The sequence below is a fragment of the Diabrotica virgifera genome, chromosome 4, assembly GCF_917563875.1.
Source record: "Diabrotica virgifera virgifera chromosome 4, PGI_DIABVI_V3a".
Lineage (NCBI taxonomy): Eukaryota > Metazoa > Arthropoda > Insecta > Coleoptera > Chrysomelidae > Diabrotica > Diabrotica virgifera.
The window spans coordinates 117888502-117899917 of NC_065446.1; positions in this window are offsets into that span (position 1 = coordinate 117888502).

Sequence of the window (11416 nt, forward strand, 5' to 3'; positions counted from 1 at the left end):
TGGAAATGTCTGGTAAATTTCTTTGCCGATTTTTCCACTTTTGTCTCCAAATTATTGGGCTCCTTTGACCTACCAGACTTAATAATGTCCACTTTCTCTTGATAACTTCGACTTGAAAATCCTTTTTTTAATAAACTACACACAATACAAATACAAACACAGTTTTCTATATTATTCATAAATCCACAGGACGGTCCACTCGCTCCTTCCATTGCAGAAAAAGATAAACGACAGCACAAAATTTACAATTTAAAAAAACGTCGCCTCTTATACCTACGAATTTCGACTGACTTATAAGTAAATGCTGGCGTAAGGCGAACAGCAAATCGCTTCCACTGTAAGAAAATTCGCGCGAACTCAAGATGACTTGTCAGTGCGGTCATTAAACCCTGACTACGCCGGCCAACATTTTCAATGGATCAACTGTGCTGATTTTGAAAAGAGCTTCCATACAGGCACGGCTCTTGGTATAGGATGCGTTAAATTGTATGTATATTATTATTTGAGTTCGTTTATGCGATAAATTTTTAATATTTTCGATCCTATTGTCTACATAATAGATTATTTAGATTAGGGAAAATTTGTTGTTAATTAAATATTAATTAATAATATATTTTCTTATATCAAAGTATAGGGAAGCGCCGCTTCCATGGACCGCACGCCTCTGATTGGGACCGTGCAAGTTCGGCAATGCGACCCCTATTTCTACGCTCTGCAACTTTATTCGCACTTTTAATTATATTGTCCAATTATATTAGTTCTAATTACTGGATAATTGTCAAGGCCATAGCCCAAAAAAATAATAAGAAAAAATAAGATTCAGGTTATGCTATCAAAACGTAAACGTATGTAGTAAATAAAATTAGTTATTAAAATGCAGTACTGCAAGCAAAATACAATTAATTAAATTTATCTTTATATAATAATTGCATATCATATCAATATTGTGGAGCAATATATAATTTTTCTGCTTCAATGATAGAAGGTATGAAATATACGTCAATTTGACAATTTCAATTGACAATATGAATTATTTAAGATAGTTGCAATATTTATCCGCGACTCGCGCACGGTCGTTTCTCGTTTCCCTTCCAAGTACTTGCACACCGCGAATAAGTAAATAACAAACTAACAGAAAATTTTGAAGTGAAAGAAGGAGTACGACAAGGGAATCCGTTGTCATCACTGCTATTTAATGTAGTATGTATTGGAAATAATATAGCCCAATAAATGACCGTTTTGGAGTGTAATTTCCAGGGGCAACTCCGAATTGCATGAAAATTTGGATTTAGGTTCTACTTACCCTCCACTTCAAAGTTGAATTTGTGCCGTTGGTTGCTTTTACTTGGGGGGTGACATTTACCCCTTCTCGGGTGGTGAAAAACGCGTGTTTAAAATAAGGCCGGAAACGGATAAATTGATTTATTTTAAGCACCTTTTGTTCTATAAAGTTTTTTAAGTAAGTCAATACTTTTCGAGTTATTCGCGATTTAAAATGTTGATTTTTCGACAAAAAGACTACGTTTTCAGACCGTTTTTCCCAAATAACTCAAGAAGTAAATATTTTATCGAAAAAAATATATTTAGTAAAAGTGTAGCCTATAAAAAAACGAAAAAAAATGGTGTACCAGTAAAATCTACAAATTGAGTAGAAGCAAAGTTGTAGCTCATGAAACATATGTTCTTATTCGTTTAATTCCAAATCGAATAATTCAACGCGAAATCACCGACGAAACAAGCGTTTTTCTGGAAAACCTTTTTAATATTTTTAAAATATGGAAAAAAATCTTATTACTTGTTTTTTACAAAAGTTTACAGCATCAAAAATAAACGAGTTACACTGAAAAAAAAAGTTAACCCCTTTTTTTTGGTAAAAAAAATCGTGAAAACCTCCCTCTATTTAGCACCCCAAATGAAATTAATCGTTTGGCTTTACCATCAATTTTAACTGTATGTGTGTTGTTTATATGATCTGTAAGTTTTATTGGTTTGAAGTGCTTATTTTTGAAAACATTTGGCTTTATAGTAAAAAAAATTTTTGAAAAATTTAATTTTTTCAAAATAACTTAAAAAGTATTAGTGATAAGAAAAATCTTAAAGAGTAAAAAAATGTAGGTTTTGCTATTATAAATATGCTAGTTTCATTTTGTTTCTCCGTAAGAGAAAAATTGGTTAAGATATGGCTGTTCAAAATTTGCATACACTCGTGATTAGTGACCCATTCAAGCTTTCTCAATTATAACCCTTTCAGAAATAAACACTTTAAACCGGTGAGACTGACATCATAATATAAAAAATAGATAGATAAGTAAATTGTTTGTAAAGCGGTATAGCGATTAATTCCATTTGGGGAGCTAAACACGGCGAGATTTTCATGATTTTTTACAAAAAAAAGAGGGCATCTTTATTTTGAGCGTAACTCGCTTATTTTTAATGCTAAAACTTTTGTTAACAATAAAATCAAAGCTTTTTATAAACACTAAAATATAAACACTAAGTTTAAATAGGTTTTCCCTAAAAAGTGCTTAATTTTTCGGTGATTTCACCTTGAAATATTCGATTTGGAATTAGACGAATAAGAACGTATTTTTCATGAGCTACAACTTTGTTTTTATTTGATTGATAGACTTTACTGATACACCATTTTTTTGGGTTATTTATAAGCTACACTTTTGTTAAGGATATTTTTTTCGATAAAATATTTACTTTTTGAGTTATTTGCGAAAAACCGTCTGAAAACGTAGTTTTTTTGTCGAAAAATCAACATTTTCAATGGCAAATAGCTCGAAAAGTATTGACTTAAGTAAAAAACTCTATAGAACAAAAGTTGCTTAAAATCAGTCAATTTATCCATTTCCGGTCTTATCTTGAACGTATGTTTTTTCACCCCCGAGAAGGGGTGACTGTCACCCCTTAAGTAAAAGCAACCAACGGCACAATTTCAACTTTGAAGTGGAGGATAAGTAGAACCTGAATCCAAATTTTCATGGAATTCGGAGTTGCCCGTGAAAATTACACGGTATCGTCGAATTTCCCGTTCATTTACTGGGCTAATAATAAAAGAGGCTAATATTAACAGATAAGGACACATAATAAAAAACATAAATGTTTGGCTTTCGCGAGTGATGTAGTAATTCTATCCAAAAGCAAGAAAGAATTAAAAGAGGTAGTAAACGACTAGAAAAGACAGCTCGGGAAAAAGGACTTTATACAGGGTGTCACGAAAAGATTCTGGGGGCAAAAATAGTTTGATTGGACCTAACTTAACTTAGTACAAATGTGCACACAAAAAAAGTTACAGTCCTTTGAAGTTACAAAATGAAAATCAATTTTATCCAATATATCGAAAACTATTAGAGATATTTTCTTGAAAATGGACATGTGGTATTCTTATATAAAAGGAACATCTTAAAAAAAATTACAGTGAAAGGACCCCGCAAAACGGAAAATTAGTCCCGGTCAAATTTAACGAAACTTCGGTCAATGATACTTCTTAGTGAGTAGATTAAAAAAGTCCATGGCACCTGGGTCTGAAAAACTACTGTTCCCGAGCTACAGCCTTCTGAAGTTCTTAAATGCAGGTACTCGGTTTACGTTAAGTGCACTAATTCACGGTTAAGTGAATGAAAATATCTATTATTGAAAGAAGACAGACTCATTTCCTTCATGCATATTTGCGTGTTTCATATGAATTCGTGGTTAAAAATAGATGCATCGTATTTTTGTCTTCAGAAAACTGAAAATGTGCTGATAGATTGACATAAGAAATATCATGTTTTCATGAATGGTTCACACTTATCCAATAGGGTTTTTCGTTCACAGTCATTTGTTTCGAGCTTCTGTCATATGTCGTATAATCCGTGTACATATTAATATTATACAACATATGACAGAAGCTCGAAACAAATGACGATCGATGAAAAGCCCTATAGCTGAACCTAAGTTCCACCTTATCTTTAGAAAACTACTGAACAGTGGCGGATCGAGCGGGATAGGTGGATTCCCCCGTAACACGGTCCAGAATTAAAGAAAAAATTGTTGAAACATAAATAATATATTAGCTGACATAAAACTTACTACAGACAGACAAATTCAACCCAATTAACTCGACAGTTAGGAAAATAAAGAGAACTATGGCACCTGTCTTATAAGCAGTTTGGGTTTATCTTTTTTATATGTCTTTTGGTTGTTGTTTCATTGAAAGTTCCCCCAGGGAAAATGTCTAGATCCGCCACTGTTAATGAAGCGTGTTTAGAAAACTGAGGAACAACCATAATAAGTGGTGCTAGAGCCGCACAAAACTTTTTACGTATACGTCGATATGTATATTGGTAGATCCGGGTGGCTAGGTCACATAGCAAGAATGAACGAGATAGAGCCGTCCAAACACATTTTTAACGAAACGCTGGATACGACAGGTTAGTTAACATGACATATTATGATGTATCTAACCGAAATCGGCAAAATCTTAACGTACAAATAGTCGAAGATGACATAAACCCGATTTTTCCGTAGAGGATTGTAATTAATATTTCGCATTTACTTACTACGCATGTATGTACTTTGTTTTTTTTTTTTCGAATTGAGATCAAGTCAATGTTCTCTACTCATATCTGATATGCGGGGCATTATTATTTGCAAACCATATAAACTAAGTTGCAAAAACTACTGTTTCGTCGGCATATTTAGAGGCACTCTATTCTGCATGCGTGAAAACGTGAGATGTCTTTTGCTCTGGCAGCACTTGAGCACTTACAGTTGAGTCCCTGAATCTTTACCCGTGCATCATCATTTAAAGCATACGAAATAAGTCGATGATAAGTCGGAAATTGAAATTTACTAAATTGAAGTTTAGTAAATTTCAATTTCCGACCTATCATCGACTTATTTCGTATGCTTTAAATCAGGGGTCGGCAACCTTTTTCGGATGGAGGGCCAATTTCAAAATATTTTTGAAGTTATACTTCTTTAGGCGCGATTGAGATTGAGGGTGAATTTATATTAATCTGCGCGCATGCGCACACCGACAGTATGGTATTAGTCGTTATACGTGCTCTGATTGGGTGTTGAAATGATCTGTCAATAATAAATAATTGTTCAATATGAAGGTAAACAAATATATAATATATTAGTTTTGTTGTTGTGAGGACAGAAACAAAAAAAGTTTATAATTGTAGTGACTTTTAAATAGTTTTTAAAGCAACAGGTACGTAATAATTGTAAATGTATCATAGGTACCTACCTATTTGAACCTACCAAAATACATAGTATGTAATACTTTTATTTACATAATTTGATTACCATCAAAATTTCTATCAATATTCACCTAATATATTGTTTTCTTACTCTATGTTTTGTTGTATTTTTTCAATTCTAAATCATTTCAATTCAAAATCAAAATAATTTAATTTAATTCAAAAATGTCAAAAGTTTAATCCGTTTAGTTAGTCGATCTTCGCACATAATGACACATTGTCTCCGTGGCGAAGCGTTTAATGCGAATGAACCCCAATACAACGCCAATACCAACCGCGCTGATAAGTTGGTTCGAATCCCAATAGAAACTTTTATTTTTTTATTTTTTTTATACATTTTATGATTGTAAGTATATTTATTATATAATTTTATTTTCAGAAAATACGTCTTTAGTTAAAGAATTTTCCGACAATTAATGTTCAGAAATCATTTGTGGCATTTTTAATGTGTTTGTGTGTGTTTTATTCTTTTATTATTTTAATTTTTGGCACTGTTTTAATAAAAATGTTTGAGAAGCAGTAAGTATAAATTAGTTTAATATTTAAATAAAATATAAATAAAAATTATATTAATTTCGTTTATAATCATATAATAGAAGTATAACTTCTTACGTGCGTACAAAGTACACACATATTCTTTTTTTTTATGCGGGCCACACATTCAAATGTATATTATACGAGTATAAATATTGTCAAAAATTTAGATAATTCTTGTAAATTATTTCCCTTTTCTGTCAAAAAGCTTTGAATCTCAACTATCAACTTGAAAAATATTTTTAAAACTTTCCCACGGTTGAGCCATCTTCAGAAAAACAAATATCTTCATAGTCTGAGTCAATTTCATAATTTCCGGAGTGTTCAATGGTTCATACTGTTTTTGCGAATTGATGGACTTTGCTACAATATTTATAACATTTGTCAAATTTACAATTTTTGCGCAAAGTGCATATTGATGAAGTTGTAGAGGAGAATGTGTAATATTTAATTCTTTTAATTTTTTATTAATCATGCCTACCAAATTAGTATTGTGACCAGTCATGCTCTTTGCACCTTCAGTTGTATTGTTTTTAATTTTTCACACTTGAGAGAGTACGTATTGAAAACATCTAATATAATTTTCAAAATTATATTTTCACCTCTTGTATTCCCATGGAGACTTTTTGATGCAACAAGTTCTTTTATTACGCAATTTTTATGAATTCCAAGGATAAAAATCAACAATTTTGAGCGGTGCTAGTTATATATTGTTACTTTCATTAAGTATAAGTGCCAAAAAGTACTCAAATTGTAAACAATTTTCTTTTAATTTAATAACCATTGTTGTTATAGTAAATGTTGATATATTTTCAATACATCCAACTACTACTGGACATGCAGACAAACTAATATCTTCAAATTTTTTAAAAAAATTCGGTCAAATACATTTTTTTATGAACTCTCCATCCGTAATGATAGGGCAGCCCAAGCGGGGATTTTTGCAGTTACTCGAGCGCGTCAGATTATCATATGGGGAGAAACCTGGTGCCCTGCAGATGTATCTCTACCATATATTGGCTCTTAACACAGGGAAGTTCGTTAAGGGGGGCCCGAAAAAAATCTATCCTTAAAAATACTCGAAATTGTCAGATTAAGGTAAGTTAAGTACATGCAAAAGAGTGTATATTTAAAAAATCTGACGATTTGAGCGGGGCGTAAGGAAATGAGCAATTTAAAAATTTCACAAAAAAAAGCGAATAATTCGCGAAATGAACGTTAGATCGAAAAACTAAAAAATACGTGTTCATAATTTTTCAAAAATCTGTCGAATGATACCAAACATGACCCCCACGGAGAGGGGTGGGGGGTAAATTTTAAATACAAATCCCGGGATATTTCGCAAAATAAACATTAGATCGAAAAACTGCAAAATACACTTAATCAATATTTTTGAAAAATCTATCGAATGGTACCAAACACGACCCCCTTCCGAGGTGGGGTGGGGGTTACTTTAAAATCTTAAATAGCAGCCCCAAATTTTTATTCCAGATTTGGATTCTTTACGTAAAAATAAGCAACTTTTATTCGAAACATTTTTTCGAATTATAGATAGATGGCGCTATAATCTGAAAAAACGATTGTTGGAAATGGAAAACTAAATTAAAAAATGGCAAGCGCCCACTAAAATGAAAAATTTTACTTAACTTCTTTTGGTTTTAGGACCTACTCTTTACAACCCATGGGTTTACAACCTATTGCAATAGGTCCTCAAAGCGCTCGAGTGACATGCACATTTAGCATACTTTGCTCCCCTACTATAAATGGTTTATTATTGTTATGTTCAGCAATCCATTTCGAAATATGTAAGGATTTTTTGACTAATGCTGAATTGTGTCCTTTGCATGCGTTTTGTTGTACTCCTAATGATTTTTGTAAAGAGTCAATTTTATTTTGTCTGAATTGAGATTCAAATTTATCATATTCACTTTTGTGTTTCATGTAGTGGTGAGGCACATTAAATTCTTTGAATGCTTATATATTTATAAATCTCTTAAGTGGATGGGTACGAATTTTCGGCTTCAATATGCTATTTAAATGGGATTCATTTTTTTCGAATCCTGAAAAACTAATAAGTATTTTTGAAAAATTTAAACGCAGAATGAAAGATTACGTCATTACTGAGGGCCGAAAGTTCCTGAAAACTTCTATAATGCTTATTTTCATAAGTTACGGGGGTGAAAACTGAAAGAAAATTTAGTGTGATTTTTAATTTCAAATATCTCATTCAAAAGAAACTTTTTATTCTTTCTAAGGGACTTTCGGCCTTGGGTAATAAAGTAATCTTTCATTCTGCGTTTAAATTTTTCAAAAATACTTATTAGTTTTCTCAGGATTCGAAAAAAATGATTACATTGAAAATTTTGACAGGCGTCAAAATGTTCCTTTCCTCTTTCCTCTTAAGCATAGAGCTTTAATGTATTTATTAATAAAGAAATAATTGCTCTTCATTAATTTACTTTTCATTAAATTCACGGTTTTTTCATTAATTTTTAAATTTAATTTTATTTTATTTAATATTAATTTTCCTATGATAAAATATACTTAAATATTTTAAAAATTAATTAAAAATAAAACTTGTTATTTTCATTATCTATTGTAGTGAACAAAACCTTCCCACTATTCTGTTAGCCCGCGTTTTTGTCATCGGCCATATTACGGCATGATCACGTTCTAAGTTAGTTGATTTTTTCTAAAATTATATTGGTGCTTTGGCGGGCCGTGCAAAAAGTTGAAAAGGGCCGCATGCGGCCCGGGGGCCGCATGTTGCCGACCCCTGCTTTAAATGATGACACACGGGTAAAGATTCAGGGACTCAACTGTATTGTGGTTGTTCCTCAGTTTTCTGATGACGCTTCAGTAGCAGTGGCGGAACATTTGCCTTGGAGGAGGGGGTGACTTCCAATAAAACATCAACCCCAAAATACATAAAATAAATAAACCTAAACTACATATTATTATAAAACATAGATAATAACATGTGCAATAAGTTCCCTTAATTATCCTAACTTAAAATAATTTTTCTAACTAATAAATTCAACACAAATTAGGTTGAAATGTTATGATGGATCAATAATTAGGCCAGAAGGTGAATTTTTAGCTAATGTTAAGTATGGGAATAAGGTAGATACAGTCGGAAAAATGAAAGAATACCCATGAACGAACATATAGAACAAGCTGTATGTTACTGTCACCGTGTCACACAAAAAATTGGCCAGCGCAAGTAGGTACATGTAATAATTATTATTACATGTACTTGCGTTGGACAATTTTCTTTGTGACACGGTGACAGGAAATACAGCGTGTTTTTATATGTTCGTTCATGGGTATTCTTTTATTTTTCCTACTGTACATGATTGCAAATTTGTTGTTTTTAAAAATGGTACAACTCCATTAGTAGGCAGGGATCTAATGAAACTTTTTGATTTACAAGTAGTATGTATTTGATAAAGACCTATATAAAATAGATATAAATGATTTAAATGAACTTCTTAGGAACTATGAAGGTTATTTGTAGATGAGTTAGGTTGTTACAAGTATGAAAAGATGAACTAAAGGTTGAAGCGGGGGTTAAACCTATTTTTTATAAGCCAAGACCAGTGCCTTTTCTTTTTAAGGAGCAAATTGATAATGAATTAGTAGAAAAGGGGGTAATTTCATTAGTAGATAATTCGGATTGGGGTATAGTCTAAGATCTGTGAGCGGATTTTGTGCGTGATAAGTAATATGGAAAAACTATACGGGGATATGTTGAATTAGTTGTGTACATGACTTTCCCCAACAGCCGGAAACCAGAGTGGGGGACGAGGGTAGTTATAAGGCACGATACAATAACACAAGATACGATACGGAGCGTTCCTAATTTCGTTAAGGTTGCGCATGACGTCAAGTTGTGAGTAGATCCTTTAAATTTCGAATGTATTGCCATTATGATTTGGGGATTTTAGCTTAGATTTTTAATATCAGTTGTGAAACTTTCTAGAAGTGCTGTTTTGTTTAGTATGATTAAATATAATTATTGAGAACATATTCTAATAATAGAAATTAATTAGAAACATGATTTTTTTTATTTTTAGGCAAGATAGGTCTAATTATACTGTATTGGGATACACTGCATCTCAGTAATCATCTAATTAAGACAATTCTTTAATAATTAAATGCCCTTGGTAAAAACAAATACGTTTGTTTTTAATAAATACGATTGACCTACATTACCACATCAATGCATGCGGTTTTGATACAAGGTCAGTTTGAAATAATAATTAGTATATGTTATTTATAATCTAGTCTATTCAGCAGTTTTAGTATCACTCTCACTTTTATTTATATAAAAACAATAAACACGGCAATCCACTTTTAGATATACTTTCACGGAGAAAAGATTAGTCAATTGGTAGTTGAGATCCCAGCGGGTAACATCGCATCGATTAAATATTATACCACCAGCTACTCACCGTTAATATTCCAACGTACAAATAAATGTATGCATTGTGAGTATTATTTACTTCATCAACCCTTATGGTCGGGGGGTAACCACCCCTTAATTATCTGAGGTGGCTCAGAAGCTAGGAGCCACCATATGGCGATCTAAGACCAGGGACGAACAAGGGAACTAGCAGTCTGGAACGAGAAATGGAAAGAAAAACGTCAATGGATGAGGTTTCTTGCACCTCGACCACCCTAGAACAGTGTGGTATATACAAAAAGGATGGAGACGTCAGGCCCGAGACGGAGCTGAGTATGGTATGGAAAATGGAATGGTATGGAGATGGAACTTCGTGTGGACAATGGAAAATGGACAATGGTATGGGACGTGAAGGACTCTTGGTGATACGAACACAGACGTGTAAAAGTGGTAAGTCCATATTAGCTATTCTTATGGTATTTCCACGATATTACTCCTGATTCGTATAACCATCTAATAAAGTAATATAATCGTAATTTAAGATACACATAATCTAAGTTTTACCTATTTTTATCTAACTATTTTATTTTAATTACCTTATTGGTATTATAAGGAATTTTTTTTACAAATATTATGGTTATTTATAGGACGTAATGATACATTTTTATATGATTTTTATATATTTACTAGCATATATTTTTATCGTACCGACTTTTTATCCATTAATTTGATTTATCTACTGATTTTGATGGTGATTTATATTGATTGATATAATGATTTTTTATTGCAATTTACTATATTTTTAATATTTTTGACATAATATTTTATATACATATATATATTTACTATACCTCGTAAGACTGTCAAATTTATGCGTTCGTTACGGGTACAGGAATAAGGAAAATTATGAATAAATGAGTAGCAACAAAGTAACTTGGGAAGACTTCGTCAAAATAATTGATGAGATTACGCAAGAAGTAGTAAGACAAAGTAGAAGGGTCTTGAAGAAGAAAGTACCTAAATCTAAGGATATACAGGAAGAAGTAACGACACAGTTAATTAAATTGTATAACAAATTCACACACTTAACGAAGAAAAATTGGGAAGCGCTATCGGACAAACAAAGAGAAGCGTGCAACAAATATTTTGGAAGAATCAGAGACAAGGTTATACGCTCATTTCAAGCTGTAAACTTAAGAACAGTAGTTCCAAGTTCAATACA